The sequence below is a fragment of the Rosa rugosa genome, chromosome 2 (assembly GCF_958449725.1).
Source record: "Rosa rugosa chromosome 2, drRosRugo1.1, whole genome shotgun sequence".
NCBI classification, from domain to species: domain Eukaryota; kingdom Viridiplantae; phylum Streptophyta; class Magnoliopsida; order Rosales; family Rosaceae; genus Rosa; species Rosa rugosa.
The window spans coordinates 923,532-942,798 of NC_084821.1; the positions used below are offsets into that span (position 1 = coordinate 923,532).

At 37.1% G+C, this 19,267-nt stretch overlaps 3 long non-coding RNA genes across 11 annotated transcripts; 1 reads left to right on the forward strand and 2 right to left on the reverse strand.

Moving 5' to 3' along the window:
• Window positions 1-342: 342 nt before the first annotated feature.
• Window positions 343-4,188, reverse strand: LOC133734616 (uncharacterized). Its single transcript, XR_009858434.1, has 3 exons — window positions 3,862-4,188; window positions 3,051-3,126; window positions 343-549 (listed from the first exon to the last, which is right to left on the reverse strand). It is a non-coding gene; the product is annotated as an uncharacterized LOC133734616 (long non-coding RNA).
• Window positions 4,189-5,946: 1,758 nt separating this feature from the next.
• On the forward strand, window positions 5,947-17,622 carry LOC133733085 (uncharacterized). Of its 2 annotated transcripts, XR_009857484.1 has the most exons (8): window positions 5,947-6,618; window positions 7,016-7,067; window positions 7,168-7,252; window positions 7,795-7,857; window positions 8,050-8,099; window positions 15,655-15,787; window positions 15,917-16,013; window positions 17,260-17,622. It is a non-coding gene; the product is annotated as an uncharacterized LOC133733085 (long non-coding RNA). The 2 variants fall into 2 exon arrangements; XR_009857485.1 differs by lacking the exons at window positions 15,655-15,787; window positions 15,917-16,013; window positions 17,260-17,622 and having other exon boundaries at window positions 7,960-8,050.
• On the reverse strand, window positions 9,441-12,857 carry LOC133733887 (uncharacterized). 8 transcript variants are annotated; one of them, XR_009857961.1, is made up of 7 exons: window positions 12,432-12,843; window positions 11,951-12,277; window positions 10,633-10,886; window positions 10,489-10,552; window positions 10,275-10,383; window positions 9,978-10,122; window positions 9,441-9,735 (listed from the first exon to the last, which is right to left on the reverse strand). It is a non-coding gene; the product is annotated as an uncharacterized LOC133733887 (long non-coding RNA). The 8 variants fall into 8 exon arrangements; XR_009857960.1 differs by adding an exon at window positions 11,276-11,464 and having other exon boundaries at window positions 9,978-10,552; window positions 12,432-12,857; XR_009857958.1 differs by adding an exon at window positions 11,276-11,431 and having other exon boundaries at window positions 9,978-10,552; window positions 12,432-12,856.
• Window positions 17,623-19,267: the final 1,645 nt, after the last annotated feature.

Sequence of the window (19,267 nt, forward strand, 5' to 3'; positions counted from 1 at the left end):
GAACCAATCTAATCAAATTAATAGGAAATATTTTTATGATAAATAGTATCTAATCAAAGTCCTAAAACTAAGCTACGTTTCCTTCATTGAGACCGGTAATCAACTAATCAAAAACTCCATTCACAAACTTATGGGAGCATTTTTATGCGATATTATTATGGGAGCTGCTCTAATGAGAATTTTCAAATCAACTGTTGGATGAGTGTTTTCAATTTTAGTTGAAATATTTATTCTGCAACACAGATGTCATCCAAACGTTGTGTCACGCCCCGAATTTTGAATAATCAATTCAAAGTCCGAAACATGAATAATAACAATTACAAATAACGTCCTGAAATTTTTTTCTCACAAACAACCACACTTCACACCTCTCAATATTACAATAAACCAAATCCTCAATTTATTTATTACAACACACTCTCACCAAATCAAATTGTAAGGCTCAAATGAGCTTAACTCATCTCACTATTACAATTGCTGTAAATCTATGACAAATACTCTAACCCGTACGATCACCGCCCTGATTCTCCTGACCTGCAGGATTACCCGCTACACAATTTGAATAGTGTACCGGGATTGCAACAACACCAAACCCGGTAAGCTTTTGACAGCTCGTATGAGTAAACAAGAAATGAACGGTTGATTTATTAAATCATATTTCTTTTAACTCAAGCAAAACAACCAACAATCACAACAACCACAAAGCAATCCACAATCCCCAAAATCAGTCACTAAAATCACCACTCTAAATCACCAAAGATTAATACGGGATCTAAACTCACATCTTTCTTCTCAAAACCCCGAAAGCGTATTTATACAAATACGGTGACTGACAGACTAGAGCTCTAACTGAATCGTAGCCCATCACCTGGCCTAGGTTATGGCATCCGACATGATTATCAATATCGTAGTTCATCAACATAGGTTAGAACATCCGATACACATACTCAACTTAGCCCATCACCCAATAAGGGTTGGGGCGTCTCTTACACTCGACCAATCGTAGCCCATCATCCACCTAGTATTAGAGCATCCGATTCCCCCATACTGGTCACTATGTTGACCCTAAACTCAACCAATCGTAGCCCATCATCCACCTAGTATTAGAGCATCTGATTCCCCCATACTGGTCACTATGTTGACCCTAAAACCAAAATCGAGTACAATAATATTCTTTCACACAATAGGATCAATAATACCATGATACGTACTAATATTGTGTATATATATGTACTCAAAATACAACTCCAAAAATCACCAATCCATACTCAATCATATCATCACTCAATACCACGTCATCCATAAATTTCCAATATAATTTCACCAATCACTATCATCATAAATGAATATGGTAAATCACGTTTTCGATTTCACATCACTTAAATCATTATAAAATCACACATCTCCATGTCACACCAATCCATATATAACCACGTAAATATATATATACGTAATTATCCGCTCAGGGATAATCACTAATACTAGGGCTGGGCATGGGACGGGACGGGACGAAATTATGGTAATCCCGGTCCCGACCCGGAAATAAAACTCGGGACGGGACGGGACGGGACGGGACGGGACGGGACGGGACGGGATTGGCACTTTTTGAGAATTGATCCCGACCATCCCGAACCCGAACGGGACCGGGTCATCCCGAAAAAAAAAAAAAAAAAATCTCCTGCAATTTCTGCAATTTCCCTGTTTTGCATTCTGCATTTCCATTAAAGCAAGCTACAACTCAAAGAAGACCAAAGTATCAAAGCAAGTTGCAACTAAAGCTAATGCATTTCTACATTTCCATTAAAGTAAGCTGCAACTAAAGCTAAACAAGAAGAAAACATGATATAATAAGCTAAACAAAATGGACCAAAATACCAAAGCAAGCTGCAACTCAAAGAACTGAAAGAAGACCAAATCTGCATAATTTAATAATCCATTACAGTTCACAATCTGACATTTGATTGAAAATGTGCACACAACTAAATGAATTGAACAAAGGTCAAACATCTATCACATTACTAGCTGCCCCAAGCTTTCCCTTGCCTTTTGCTCTTGGATTTGGAGCTGGACATACATTGGTTTTGCTAGATGCAGTGCTTCCATCACTCCAGACCGAAATCTAAAACTCCAAAATAGAAGTTTAAAACTCCAAAACTAATTCCAATCTACAGCCTTAATTCAAAATCAAACCCAATTTCTGAATCGAAACCTAATTCAAAATCTACAGCCTTAACACAACCCACCCTAACATAACACTTATCAGTTATCACAGCCCAAAACCCAGTTTCCTATTTCGATTCTTTACAAAAACCCAGCTCGATTTCACAAAAAAGCAGACGAATAATAATCAAAGAAGCTAAAAGATTGGTACCTGATCAGAGAGCAGAGCAGTCTTGCTTCAGATCCGATCGGAACAACAAAGCAAGAGGACGAATTGATGAATGATGAATTGGGGATCTAGGGTTCTAAGCTTGGAACGGTGGGTGCTGTGAGAGAAATCGAGAATGAGAGTGATCGCGTGAAGGAATGACCGAATGAAGATTGAAGGGATCAGAATAATCCGATGTGCTCGAGTACATGTTAGGACTATAGACTCAAAAATCAACCAATCAAATGCCATATAAATAGAAAAGTAAGAAAAATAGAATAAATGAAAATAAAACGGGACGGGACGGGTCTTTTCGGGATTCCAACTTTCCAAACCGAAGCCCGTCCCGTTTTAACGGGACGGGACGGGACGGGACCAAATAGTAAATTTTTAGGATTTCAAACTGTCCCGTCCCGCCAGTTTTCGGGACGGGACCGGGTCGGGTTCGGGATTTCGGGATCAAGTGCCCACCCCTAACTAATACCAACTATAGTTCAAGCATAAAAATCGTGAAATTCATTTTGTATAATTAAATCATTTTACTTACCTATGGACCGTAGTTGATCAAGCCCATATGATTTAAAACAAATATTTATTTCATAAATATTTTCACACAATTACGACACAATAAAGTAATTAAATTTATTCGGTTCGTAATATGAACCACGTGAGGTTTACTCACCTCGATATTCCCGCTGCGTCTTCAATTTAACACAATACACACCGAAACCGCTCACCCAAGGAAGACCGTCAATCACCTAATCAAACATGACCTTAACTTAGCAATCATTCATAAACTACACATATACGGAAATCCAACGGTCGGATTCTAAATTAATGATGATCCAACGGTCGGATTCTAATTTAATGATGATCCAACGGTCAGATCAAAATTATATGATGATCCAACGGTCGGATCCTCACGGATCGCCCTTAGGATCATCCTCCAAAATTATCACGAAGATCCAACGGTCAGATCTTCTTGAATCGTCCTTACTAACATCTTCACAAATTTATACGAAAATCCGACGGACGGATTCTCACGAATCGCCTCCCTAATCACTGTTTTGCATTTATACGAAGATCCAACGGTCGGATCTTCGCCCATGACCACACAAAGCCACTGGGACAGTCATAAGATCATCATATCAAAACTACAAGTCCATCTGACGGTCCTAACTTCACAGATCACAAATCTAACGATCGAAATCGATCGAAACTTAAGAATTCATAACTTAATCATACGATATCCAAAAATTGCGTATAATATATCAAAATGATCGTATTGAAATATAGAATCTGAAAATGTACAGAAACCATATTTTTGATCCCCGGAGGTGGCCGGAAAGGGCTGCCGGAGTTAGTGGCAGAGCCGCCGCCGCCGATCACCACCAATGGTGTCGGGGCAGGGCTGCTCTTCTTCCTCTCATCATGCTTATCAACTTTCATAACTACCATGTAAGCTGAAAATGACCGGAAGTGGTTGAAATTACCTAAAACAGTCGAGGTGGCCGGAAAATTTCCAGAATCCGGCGAAAATTTGCAGAATCCGGCAAGGCTTGATTTCGACGTCAAAAATTCAATTTCAGGCTTCGATTACTTCTAGAGAGTTGTTCAGAACTTCAAGGCGAACACAGTGGTTCAAGAATCACTCAAAACTAAGCTCTAAAACTTGAGATATCTTGATCGAAAGCGTCGGTGGCCGGAAAATTTCCAGAATCCGGCGAGCTTGAATTCCGACGTAAAAACTTCAATTTCTCGCTTCGATCCCTTCATGAAAGTTGTTCAGAACTTCAATCTGAGTTCACCAGCTCAAGAATCACAAGAAATGATGGTCTGTAGCTATCCGGATCGATTCGCTCTTTTTTTTCGATTTTGATCGGGGCTGGCTTCCAGCTGCCACCACGCGCAGCGCCGCCGTGCAAGGACACTTCTGGGAGTTTCAGGAGGTTGAGGCGAGCTCGAGGATGAAGTTTGGTGAGGATTGGTGGCCGGAAACACGAGGAGGATGAGTTAGTTCGGTTTCGGGTGCAACCGGGTTCGAGCTGGTTTGCCGGACCTTGAGGTCGTGCCGGAGGAAAAGACGACGTCCAGTAGGTAGAGCAGCCTCAGGAGAAGCCAAAGGGAGTGGTCCGACGTCTGAAGGTGGTTGATGGAGGAAGAACAAGGCTGGAGAACTATTGCTCTGTTTTTCGGAGTGAAACAGAGTGAGTGAGAGAGAGATGATAGTCTGTTTGCTAGCTCTCGTCAATCATGCATAATCATGAAAGAGACAAGGCTCCGATCTTTACTGCCTAAAACCAGAAAGTTGTCTGCCACCATTTTTCTTTTATTAAAAGTATAGGTCGGTTATTACACGTTGATCTAAAATTCTCACTTTAAGAGCAAGTTCGCCGGTGGTGTTCTTGCTTTGTCTCCACCTAGGATGGGTAACCATTTCGGTAAAAATCAGATTTGCTGCTTTTCCTTCAACAATATGGAGGTTGGTCTGTTCTTGATCCAGGCCATAGGCTGGGTTAGTATACTGACCTGGGTCGAGACCCAAAGAGACTGGTTGCCAGCGTGGCTCAAAGGATTGGGACGATACACCATATGGCACGAAGGAGCAAAAAGATTTCTCACTGACATTCAAGATCCAGTAACTAAAATGAACCACACTAGCATTCTACATGTAGCTCTTACACATGAATACAGAGAATCAAAGGCTCACTGACATTCAAGATCAATCAATCAATCCAAATGTAGACCAGCATATCATTAGACAGAATCAAAGGAGAAACACGAAATTCAACCAGATTAAAACCCCTATAAGGAAAAAACTAAGAATCTGACAACAATGCACATATGATGCTGAAATGAAAAGAACAAAATTAAGGCTAAATGGAAGCAAATTTCGCATACAAAATCCCCAAAACCCAGCAACATTATCACAATTAATTGTGGCCAAACAAACAGATCTCATACAGTCAAAGACTTGAAACCTGAAGTGTAACAATCTGCAAAATTAAAGATGCAAGAATGAACATCATAAAAAACGAGCCCGAAGTTCTAACAATCAGTTCATCAAAATCAAAAGCTCAAAGAACCAAACAAATCCATACTTTGAAAGATTGAGACCAAAACTATATCAAAATGATGAAACAAAGTTGCAGAGAGTGAAGACATACCTCCGTGAGTGACGAGTATAAACAGTAGGTTTTCAAAGAAATGAGAGACTAGGTCAAGAACATAGAGACGAACGCAGAGAAAAAATGAAAAAATCCATACGACTCCTCTCAAGATGAGGAAGGAGGGTTAAAGATACACTAGGTAATGTAGATGACATGTCGTTTTTTTTTTTATTTTTAGAACTGTCACACCCTTACCCTGGAACGTGACTAATGAATAATCAAGTAAATCTCACAAATCACATAAACAATTCTAGTAATTGAAACTTGTACATGAATCAAATAAGCTCAACCAAATTCTCATCAACCATATTTCTTTCAAAATTTAACAAATCAGTTTTTAGTTCTCTCTTTTCTCTGGGTAGGCCCATTACCTCTCCAATTAAGGCCATCGGGAACACCCCATACACTATGCCAAAATGTGCTTCAGACGACACACTTCAGACGACATAAGTTTTGTTTTATGTCGTCTGAGTTTTTCAGACGACATAATTTTTTTTTGTGTTGTCTGAATATAGACTAAAACCATACTCGTTCAATTTGAAAAAATGGTGAGCATTCAGACAACACATTTGTGTAGTTGTAAAAGATGATGATTTCCTATCTCAAATGCGGAGGGATATCCAAAATTTGATCAAGTACTTTTCCCTCTCAAATAGCCGAACTCTAGTTGACTAGAAAATGTTGTGACATTTAGACAACATTTAAATGTCGTCTGAGTGTGGAGCTTGTTTTAAAATTTTTGAAGTTATTTTGACTTGTGCTTTTTTACATAGATCCCTCGTAATTAAATCATTTTCTGTCCTTCTCACTCCAACACCAGCCCGCGCGCTCTCTCTTTCTCACTCAGCTCGACCTAGAACCCGCGAAACTGGAAAACTCAAACACCAGCCTCTCTCCTTCTCACTCAGCTCTCTCAGATCTCTCAGATCTCGATTCTCACTCTCTCCTCTCTCCTTCATCTTCTCACTCTCTCGATTCTTCTTGGTCTCTCCTTCTTCTTCTTAGCCTCTACTTCATCTTTCGCGACCGGATTAGTGGACCTCCCCAGCAACAACAGAGCTGTTTTTAATTCGGATATTGGTAAGCAATTTAGGGTTTCAATCGTTTTTTAGTTTAGGGTTTCGATTGGGTTTAATCCTAGATCGATTTTAGGGTTTTATCTGCAAATTTTAGGTTTGCTTATTATCCAAAATTTCGATTTTAGTTGATTTCGATTAGGTTTTTCTTCTATTTGGGGATGGGGTGATTGAAATGGATATAGCTATATTGGGGTTTTGTCTTGGGGGTTTCTCTTCGATTTAGTGCTGTGGTTTTCCTTCGGTTGAAATGGATTTATGTGTTGGTGTTTTATTTTCCATGTTGTTTGACAAGAACTCTTCCTTCTTTCAATTAAAACTCATTTGGGTTTTGGGGTTTTGAGTTTGGATAATAGTTCTTCTGTTGTATCATGTTTCTTCTATTTTGTTGGCCTTGATAGGGAAACTTGGTGCTACAAAAGGATTTGCTGGGAAGGATGTAGTGATTGTGGCGTGAGTAATTGATAATGTTTAATCTTTTGCAATCTATATCTGTTGATAATGTTTATACCTTCCCTGTGCTTAATATTGCCTTGAAAATCATGTTAAACAGGGCCTACCGAACTGCCATTTACAAAGCAAAGCGAGGCGGTTTTAAGGATACTTTAGCTGATGATTTACTGGCACCTGTTTTGAAGGTAAGATAAACGTACAGTGGAATTTTCATAGGAAAGAATGTCGAGTCTCGGGATTTGTATGTTTCATCTTAAGTCTATAGGGCTAATTTATCTGTGATGTACTTGTTATGTAGGCAGTTATAGAGAGAACAAATTTGAACCCAAGTGAAGTAGGGGATATACTATAGTTCTCGCTCCTGGCTCACTTAGAGCAATTGAGTGCAGGATGCCAGCATTTTATGTTGGTGTTCCTAGTAAGTCTTTAATTGTACATGGTATTTAAAGGGGCACCTTATATTCAGTTTTATCTATAGTCAGAAGCTTATAGTCCATCTGTTTTATCCAGATATAGTTCTCATCAGAACCGTCAACATGCAATGTTGATCTAGCCTTTAGGCAGTTGCTGATGTAGCTGCATTCATAATGTAACAACCGAGAAAAAAAAGAAAAGAAAAAAAAAAGATTAAAAAGGGTTTTGTTTAAGGGCTTTTTGGTATTTGGCCACTAGGTAGGAGGGTTTGTTGTTGTCGTGCTTTTCAGATTTCACCGTTGGGTTTTGATAGATATGGAGGATGAAGTTAGAGAATTGGGGGAAAGAAGAGGAACTTCAAGTTTGGATGCCCAAGGTAAATTTGTGCTCTAATTCCCTTAGTAAGGCTTCATTATGTATTTTTAGATGCGTTTGATTAATTCTAGGTTTGGATTTATGGAATTCCCATCATTTTAAGGTCTTTCAACGAAATCCAAATTTGGATATTCTAGTGATGAATTCTGGGAGATGACACTAAGTATTCATGGAATTCATATGATTGTCTTAGGCTGAGAAGGTTGGTAGGGATTCAAGGGGGATGCTTGGCCTACATTACCTGTAAGTGATCTTTACCTTAACTGGTGTTTGTTTTTCTATTGCTAAACTTGGTTTACTGAATAGCTTCCTGATAGCTATATATATATATATATATATATATATATGAATGAAGCCATTACAATGTTTTGGTCTCACAGTGAGAGATATGGATTCCAGTAAATGGTATGATTACTGGAAGTGTTGATTTCTTGAGTCTTTGGTGAAAAGTTTAACAAGGATCAAGCATGTCGTTTCCTTTTCCTAATGCAATTTATGATTGTAATTACTATCATCTTGTTAAAGAACCACCAATTTGGTTGCTTTAGCTCTTTGAAGAAGGGTGTTTATTAGGATTCTAATGTGAGCTGGGACACATTCCAGGATTGTGTGTCTTTGTTATGTGAAACTACAGTTTTTTTTTGTAAAGAAGGTGTTGGTTTTGGGGAGATCTGCTATGAAGGTGATGTTGGTTAGTCTGGGCATCATGAAGGGATCAGTTTCTTCAATTTCTAGGAATGGCTCCTTTTTTGCCTTTCAAACAGATTGGAATGCGGAAGTTAGTTTCGTTGTTTTTGGTGCTTATTGTTTCTTTCTGCTAGGATTGTTGTACTTACTGGGTACTTTTTCTCACTGTATACTTGTCCACTTATCTATACTTATTCCTTTTTTGTCAATGACTTTCTCTGTAATTAAAAATAGATACAGATTGTGGTGCAACTTCTTTATTTGTCATTATATGAATGCACTGCACTAAACTAAATTGTTATCACACATGTATCACTATGCCAAAAAACGAATCAGACGACAGTTTTTCACTGTCGTCTGATAGTGAAAATTGCTGTTGTTAATAGTCCTGCCATCTGTTGCTGGTATCAGACGACATCGTGAAACTGTTGTCTGAATCCAATTTAGACAAGCGCTAGCATTAATATGCATGTTGTCTGAATACCAAAAAGGACGACATACGACTGTGTAGAGTCCGTTGTGCAAGTCATATTAAGTCGGCAGCAATCTCATGGAAAGTAACTTTTGAAGCAAAGTTTGACAAGATCAGTTGTGTAGAAACTGTTGTCCCTTTAAATGTTCTACATCATTTTTTTTAGATAACGCTGTTGTCTGACTTGAAGCAAAACAACAGAAGTTTGTAGAAAGCATTGTGTGTTTGGGTTTGATACTACAGAACATGATACTTTATTGTTGTGTCTTTTTTCGTTGGGCAATTGAAAGTGTTTGAAAAATATTGTAGTTAAATTGTTCATACAACAGTTTTTGAATTCCATTTTATGATGTTCCATTGTTAGACAACAATTTCTATTTGGAATGAAATGGCATAAGAGAGTCACAAGACATATATTACTAAAACCAATTGACTAACACATCCATTGATTGAACATTCAAAACCAGTTCATTACATCATCATCCCAACATCAACATACTAATCCTACCTAAACATAAAGGCCAAAAACATCAAGGCCAGAAACATATTGTACTTGTCCATTTCCTTCTCTCCATCAACTTCCTCTATACAGTTCCTTCCTCTTCCTTCTCAGCAACAAGATATGCAGAGTAGAACTCAATACCAAACTGACCAATCATGCTAACAATAGCTCTAGCAACCTAGACTTCCATGATTTTTGCCATCACTTCACACATGTCCCTGCACAACAATAGTGGATGACTGTACAAACTATAATAGGCCAGACTGAGCAGAAATCTAACCAAAAGCAAGACTATGAAAATTAGTTTACAACTGTTAGTTGCATCCAACATTCTTGGTGAAGGGTTATTCCATTTTTCATTTTCCAAATCAATAACCAAAAGGCATTGTTTTAGATAAATTTATGGTTACACAAATTGAAAACAAAAAATGAAATGAAATTAAGATTGTAAAAAGCAAACCTTGAGGCAAAAAAGCATTCATTTTGGCGTAGGATCTGTGTAATCAAACAGTACTTTTTACCAGGGTGCAGCTAAGAGAACTTCTGATGCTACCTTTTCCTCCTCAAAGCAAGCCAATAGATCATCGGAAAAGAATATAATACACCTATAATAGTATGATTAGTTAACGATAGATAAAAGATAGAACATAATCAAAACTAACCCTACCTAAACAGAACTCATAAGAAACAAAAACATTATCCCATTATGTGTCATTTACAAGTCAATGTGCAGTAGCATGCCAGACCAAGATAGTACCCTCATCTTCCTCATGGGTTCGAACTAGACCCTCAAATTTCATTGGAAACCTTAGCATTCTCGGCCTCCATGGAGCTAAGCTCCTGCTCAAAACGTCCCATATATGCTTCTAAAAATTGAACCAATCACATTAAGCAGCAAGTAAAAGCACCAAATGTCACAAACCCACATCTGTCCAGTAAAGCAAAAACTAATCTGCTTGTAGTGAACTTACCAAAATCTTGATCCCCTAACAGACCAACGTCAGAGCAATCAGATACTACCCTTTCAACTCTACTCTGCAACATGCACAATGAGAGAAACATGTAATGAAAATTTCAAAATTCAACCAAAAGAGTGGGGGTAAATTCAAAATTACCCGAAGAAATACTGCGCTGTCGTTAAGTAAATCATGAGAATCTGCAGTAGGTGATTCGGAATCATCGTCCCGGCCGCATCACTCGAGAATCTCTTCTAGGTCAAGCACTCGCGATGATCCAGACCAGCCTTTTGTGGCTGTTGAAGCCCCATTAACAGGGGGTCCAGGACCTTTGGAAGCTTCCAGTAGAACTTGTAGTTCAGCTTGTCTTTCATACAACCTCTCTTGTTGGTCAAGCAATACTTTGATTTGGTCTGAAGAATAAAAAATGTGGAATAAGCATAAATTACAGCCATTTGAATATATAGGAAAAACATGGTAGAGCATTGTATTTCATTCATGAAAAGTCCTACTCAAGTGAACTGAAACTCAAATAGAAAAGAAAACTGCCTCTTGTATAGGCAGCAACCAAAACCTTAATAGGACTTGATTCATTCACTGCCTCTTTCTTTACTACTGAGCATTCTAATTAGTTGGCAATGAGTTTCTGAAGGTCTTTGAATTTAGAACTCTGAATCCCTCTAGATCCAGCAAAAATAAAGCAATCAAGACCTTAAAAGCTCTCCTAAAATAAAGAAAGTACAATATAAAGACTTTCTAGAAACAAAGAGGCAGTCAGGTAGATAGGTAAATAGGTAGGAACCTATTCCTCAATTCCTTCAGTGCAGCCTCTGCAGTTCATGAAAGAGATACCCAGCTTTTTTACCATCCAAAAACGCAAATAGGTAATTTACCATCCAAAACCCAGCTTTGCATCTCCACGAAAAGCCATCCCAATACACCCCTAAACTCTCTTTCTCTACAATCCAATATGTGAGCTTTAATCCGAGAACTGGTTTAATGAGGAAAAAAAAAATATATATATATAATTGAACAATATATATATATATATATATATATATATATATATATATATATATATATATATATATTAGTTTTTCTGCTGGAGAAAGAAAATCAATGCATTCATATGAATAAAGAAGAAGATAAAAACAAGAATGACTAATTCCATAACAACAATGAAGAAAAGGATTCATCCACCGTAAATCTAAAATTGCCCTCTATAATCCAAGAAGAAGATAAAACCCATAGCTTAGAAACCATTGTGTATTTTCTGTTTATTTCTAGTACAACATCAGTTCCATATATGATGTTCAACTAACACCAATCAACTCAAATTAACAAAACTCAGGCAGGTAGGAAGCCATGAAATGTGTTTGGTCAAAGAACAAAGAAAACAACAAAGAGATCCAAAATTTGATGCTTCACTCCTAAATAACTGCAAACAATATGAAAAACGTAAAAGGGCATGACTTACATTCAGACCATAGACATTAAGAGAGAAATTGGATACTTTTGCATATAAAGCAGCAGCACGATCACAAGTGATAAAGAAGCCTGCCACGACCGGGGGTAAAGAATACAGCCCTTTCTTCTTCACCGACCTCTGACCCACACACAATTCAGATACTATTAACAAACAAGAAAAGAGAGAGAGATCGAACTGACGTTGAGAGGAAGATATATAACGTGTCTTTCCCTTCTTGGACTTGAGGGCTGAGGACGACATGGATTTATTGTCGGTTGTAATTTACCAAATACACCCATCTGAGTAAAGGCCTGTGAAGAAGTTCAAGCTCAGCAGCTGTAAAACTCGGAACGATGAAACCCCAAAATAAAATTCCCAGGAGGAGCGAAAGAAACCCCAAAATCTACAACAGGAGCGATGAAACCCCAAAATCAAAAGAAACCCCAAAATCAAAATTAGAAAGAAACCATAATTTGGTTTGACCCATTACCTAGAAAAACCATAAAAATTGATTTTCGATCTGTTTCTGTAATTGATGACCGGAGTTGATGGTTTTGTGATTCAGGAGATGGAGAAGCCGCTAAGGAGAGAGATCGGAGATCTGAAAACGGAGGTTGTGAGGGAGCATCTGAGGAGCAAGAGGATCAGGCTCTGTGGATTGATGGAGCTCTTTCTTGAGGTTGCGGTGCTTTTCGTTCTTTGCGGTTTCTTGTTCACCATCAATAAATGGGTGGTTTCTTGAAGGTCTGGCGTTTATGTGTGTATGAGAGAGAGAGAGAGAGAGCGTTGGGGAGCTGGGCCTCCGAGAGAAGAGAGAGAGGTTGAGTCTGAACATCTATTTTTTCTTTCCCAAAATAAAACGATTAGTTTTGTGAAAAGCCAGGAGTTTAAATTTTGGTCAAAAAATGGGCGGGCAAAGTAGAAACAGGGAGTCAAAAAATTTGAGTTTTGGCCAAGTGTGGAACTCAGACAACATAAATTTATAGTCATTGTCTGAAATAGAGTTACACAACAGATTAAAACATCAATAAATAACTGTTGTCGGAAGCCATTGTCTAAAGGAGACTTGCACAACAGAATAAAGTAGCACTTCATAACTGTTGTCTAAGTAAAATCAGTCAGACAACATCCAAACTCAACCATTGTCTAAATATAAATTGCACAACAGTAAAATATCAATAGATAACTGTTGTCTGTAACCATTGTCTGAAAGAGAGTTACACAACATAATAAAGCAGCAAAAAACAACTATTGTCTGAATTAGATTGGTCAGACAACATCAAAATACCACAATTGTCTGAATAGTAATTGCACAACAGTCAATGTAATAACTGTTGTCTAAAAAAACTCACTCAGACAACATCAAAATATAACCATTGTCTGAATGAAAATTGAACAACAGCAATGTAATAACTGTTGACTGAATCGAAAATTTGGACAACAGAATAATTTTTGCTGTCGTCTGATATAATCAGACGACAGTTAAAAATTTCGCTGTTGTTGGAAATGTGTCGTCTGATTCGTTTTTTGACATAGTGTATAATCATATATATACATCTGCCTTTTCTTAACTTTTATGCATATTTATACATCTATATATATATATATATATATATATATATATATATATATATATATATATATATATATATATATATAACACTGCCTTTTCTTAACTTGTGGTTTAGAGAGTTGAGTATGTATTGTCAAGATTTGCATTTATTTGTGTATACTGCACATACTAGACTAGGCAGTTAGCAAACAAGAGTAGACCTGGCTTAATTTTTCTTTTCAAGGTCCAGAGAAATAAAGGGACGTCTGAAGCCTATGGTAGTGCGGAGTTGGAAGAGTTGTGGGAAAGAGTTAAGATTTGAGATTCTCTTTGGGCCTCTATATTTGGGGAGTATGAAGATTACACTCTTTCATCTGTTGTTCTAGATTGGCAAGCATGTTTTCTGTCAGTTGAGCATCTTATTCTGTTCCTCAAACTATCTTTCTTTTCTTATGTGGACTTCTTGTCCGCTTCTTTGTATTATGGTATTTGTTTTGTCAATAAAAAGCTGTTTCCTTTCAAATAAAAGAAAAAAAAAAGGTCCAGGTCTAGAGAAAATGTAGAAACAAAAATAAAATGTATGAGACTAAAATGTCTAATATTCATTGCCGCGTTGCATGTGCCTGTGTATGTGTGTGCGCGCGCGTAAGATTGCTATCTGGAAGGCTGGTAATATGCCTATCCAGTATCGCAGGTAGGTAGCCAAAGCAACAGTTCCTTCATTAGCTCATAGCTTAGCTTAGCTTTCACTGCTAATGGTTTTAATTTTACTTTACTGTTTCATATTCAGTTATTCGCATAAGGACAGTCATCAGGTGTGATGTAGTAGTTGTAGTCATCTCGTTTTCAAGCATGTTGTAGATGCACATTAAATGACTAAGACTGAAGGATTGACTGACAATGTACTTTGATAAAGGTCCACTTTGTTGATCGCACCAAAGTGGTTTCTTTCTATTGTTTTAGCTTGCACTCATGACCTAGTTACATTACAAGTATTTTTAGAGTTAGGTGCGGTTATACTACGACCAAACTTAGTTTTATATTGTTGCATGAGCTGCAACAGTTTTTGCAGTTCTGCGGGAACATGGCACTGTTATTATGGCATTCCTTGAAGTGCTTGAAGATTTATGTTGCATAGATATGTTAGAGAAACAAAACAGTGTTTGACAAGTGAGAAGATAGGAGAATAAAAAAAAATATCTCCTTTTCAATTAGAGTGCTATTTGCTTATTGTGGAAGACATTGAGATGATTTGTCTTGCACAGATTTTATTTTACAGTTTTGTTTTGAAGGCAGAAAAAGAATAGTTGAGTTCTTGTTCAATGTGTGTACTTGTTAGTGTTTTACTTTCATCCATTTTCCTGGACTTGGTGAAATCAATGGTTGAAAATTATAGAGATCCCTAGTCAAAACGGGTTTCCATACTATCTTATTCCCTCTTAAACTACTTTTGACTTGGCTAATAAGATAAAATCGTGAGTAGTAGTTGAGTAGGAAAAGTGTGACATATTTACTAACAGACTTCTTGGTACTAGGCAATATAAGTTTTCTGAGATAAAACTTGCTTTTGGCTAACATTCTGAGAACTTAGGGATGTGAGAAGAATGGTAAGACCAATGTTCGTTACTTGCTGCATATTAGAGTATGCAACCTATCGTGATCCCTTCAAAAAAGTCTCCAGAACAGTCCCAAAGTCCCTAATACATAAGTATCCTGGAATTCAAGCAAGCAGTTCTTATTCAATCCTGTTAGTTATATATTGTATCTTAGTTATTTAATATAATTCTATAAATCCCTGAGTCCGTGAACCCTTCAACTATGAATCCCAAAATTCAAGCAACCAGCTCTTGAATTCATGGACTTTGGAATTTGAAATGCCTTTGCAAAAAGCTAGTATCATGATCCATTAAAGAGTCAACATGTCTTTGGCTTACCTTTGTTTCCCTGAATATTTTAATGTTTCTTAGGAGCACACAAAAATTGTAAAGGATAAAAGTGTTTCTGATATTCATTGTTGCATGTGCGTGTGTGTGTACGCGCGCCATGTGTAAAAGAGACAGAGACTGAGAGGGAGAAAGCGAGCAATGCATTGCATATATTTTGAATCTCTGAACAGTCATCCCATGTTTACATTTCGGTAGTTGATTATTTGTTTGCATAGATTGTGGACCCAAAAACTAGAGAGGAGAGGCATGTTACAATTTATGTGGATGATGGCATCCGGCCAAATGCAAACATGACTGATTTGGCGAAATGGAAGCTTGCATTTAAATCAGATGGGACAACAACTACAGGTATTTCATCACTCAAGTATCAGGTAGCTTGTTACTCATGATAGTATCTTCATTTATCAGGACTTTTTTCCTTCTTTAATGCATATGAATCAACCATTGTGAATTCAGCTCATTTATTTTTTATTCTAGGAAATGCTAGCCAGGTAAGTGATGGTGCTTGAGTAGTACTCCTGATGAAGAGAAGTGTAGCTATTCAGAAGGGACTTCCTATTATTGGTGTTTTCAGGTATGACATTGTAGTTTTATTAAACAATTGCTGATCCATTGCTTGATTAATGAAAATATATTGGGCTCTTGAGAACTTGAGATGACTATAACTCATAGCAATGAACTCAGACCACTAAGGATCATATTAGTTTATAGTATTGTTGTTGCAAATGTTAAATGAGTTAGTTCCTTGGGATCAATGTTTTTCTTTTGCATGTTTTCTCTTTATTTTGTTGATCATAGAGGTTATGGTTAATCAAAGGGAAATTAGTTGCATAGTTGTATATAACTGCTGAACACTCCTTAGGTTAACCTTGTTATTGAGGTTTTGAAAATAACAGTCATATTACCATCATAGATAGATGAATATGTAGAAAGGTTCAACAAGATACTTTGGTTGACTAAGGAAGAAGACTTCTTTGTAAGCGGCAAGGATAGATACTTCAGTGTTAGCTTATGCTTAGAAAACATAATCTTTTGTTTTCTTCGAGAAGACATAAAAGACTCATTCTTATGCTCGTAGATATATTTACATCAGCTCTTCTAGATTTTCCATCAATAAAAGACTCATTCTATCTCCCTTAGCCAGTTGAGAAAATACCTGCTGCAACTAGGTGCTAAGTGGATGCTTCTTTAGCTGTGTCTTTGGGGAGTATTCATTGTTGGTCTCTGAGATATTGTAGTTCTTCTGTTAGTCTGTTGGTTCCTTATATTTTTCCTATAATTAGTGCATTTTGTTTCTAACCAGTCCTTGTAATCAGTTTGAATATAATTATACTTTGAGAACTCATTAGGTTCACAACACTAGTATAATTATGAGAGCAGTCAATGGTTTAACCAATATAGCTAGATAAATTAGGGAAATTTGATCACGTATCATATCATCAATATTACTCGCATGGTCTTTTCCTGTAGTTTGCTTGATCTTGTGGATTTGTCTGATTGTATGAAAAGACCAGTACATGGATAATATCTTCCGTAAGGCTTGTTATACCCTATTTACTAGCTTATGTGGATCTCCCTCACACGCCATTATTAATTAATTTATGCTTAGTATCCTCATAATCCTTGTGCAAATAAAGTTAGAATTCTGTTATCTGTATACTCTTTATTTAACCAAACCTCTGCTTGCGAAACCAAGGATGAGACTACTCCAAAAGATATCCTCAGAATCTAAAAGATTAAACTAATCCACTGTAATATTGATTTATTGGATTAATCCACTGTGATCTATGACTAAGCTTCTGTCCTTGTTGTCCTTGCAGTGGGAAAGAAAAGCAAATCACTACACAATGGAGAATGTTGATGTTGTCCCGGCAGAGTAGGCAAAGTATGTTCTTAAGTTTAAAGATAGCTAGTGTGTAGGTTAATTAGTAGTTGGAGATATGTAGCATAAGCTTTTGGACATGCATAGTTGATATATAGGCCAGACTTTGACTTACAGTACTGCTAGCTATTTTGCTGTGTTGTTTAGTTGGTTGCCCAGATTGTGCAGTGCTTCTGGTTTATTAGCTTGCAGTACTGTGTGCATATATTTTGTTGGCTGCCCAGATTAGTAGATTTGGGTCATTTTGAACTGATGCTCATGATTAATTTGTGTACATGAGACAATGGTGGATTAATGGAAATTGCAATGAATAATTTTGGATGTGGATTTTATGGTTTCATGAATTGGCAGTTTTATTTTCCAGAATGCATGCATACCAATTGTACAGGGGACTACTAAAATGTGTAATCACAAACTGCAAGCTACAACAAAAGCACATAAAAACGTGTGGTTGCAGCTGCACATACACAACACAAAAACCAATAAGAAGTCTATTGTCTTTTTGACAATGGGACAACAGAAAATTGTAGTCTGAAAGGCAAAACAACAACATAAGTTAGTTGAAAGTATTGGCTAAAGTGTATAACAACAACAAATAAGTGTGATTGGACGTGATTACAGACAATATAAAACACATACTATTAGTGGTCCTTTTTATATTCAGACCACAAATATTTGTCGTCTAAATAATCTCAAACGACAGTAAATTGTCGTCGTAATAAGACTGACATAACAGAAAGAATATGATATCTATTGTCTAAACCATTTCCCAACATCACATATGTATAATTTCAAAACCTTTCACACAACACTTAAATGTCATACAAACCTACCCTAGAACGACACTTAATTGTCCTCTGATGCTCTTTACGACCACATATAATTATCGTTTAAAGTAAATTAGCACAACTTTTAATTGTTGTTGTATGAGAGAGTTCTCAAAATGCAAAACTCATCAGACGACAGAACACTTCTGTCGTCTGATGCCCCCAAGAGACGACACCGTACTAGACGACACATTTTTGTTCGTTCAGACGACAGAACAGTTCTGTCGTCTGAAGGCCTTTTTGGCATAGTGATACCACACGGATTCCCGATTAGGTTTTGGGTCTTTCACCCTAAAAGCAACTCCAACAGCTTCCCTATAATTTCTGTATAATAGGGAAGCAAAAGTCAAATCTTTAGCAACTTTTTCTTCTCCAACTCCAACAGATTCCCTATTTTGCAGCAATTTCTAAAATCTCCATATTCTTCCTTAAAATTTTAGAGATTGCTGTAAATATAGGGAATTTGATTTTCTCTTTCCTCACTTTCTCTAAAATAGGGATAGTTATAGGGAATCTGTTGGAGCAAAAGATGCTCATTTTTCCCTAAAGTAAAGAAAAATCAAAATATGGGGAAGTTGTTGGAGTTGCTCGGAGGCACAATCCATACTTAACTATCCGCTCGAATCCACGAGCTCCAATCAGGTTTAGGGTGTTTCACCCAAGAGAGACACAATCCCTACTTAATTATTTTTCTCGGGCCTAACCAGATTAATTCATTGACATTACAAAGATCCTTTCACTTCAACCCAGTTCAGAGTTTTCGTTTGTTAGCAATCAAGACATTAAACTTGATAATTGCAGCGTACAAGAGAAAAAGTGCATATCTTCATAGCCATTAAAATGAAACTGGGTAAACAACAGCAATTACGCAACTCTGCAATTGAAGAAGGAACACGAACTATCCATCTCTAATTATAGAGATCACGCCCAAAACGCATCATCACCTTGTCAAAAGAGCAACTAAAAGAAATTCCTTTCATTTAATAGAATTTTTCTGGATGATTGTAGTTGTGTTTGGTTGAAAACCATAGAACAAATTAAGGGTATATATTTTTACTTTTGTGGCGAGCGACAAGGAAAGAAAAGGTGACATATTGAGGGAGAGCTCTACAAAAATGA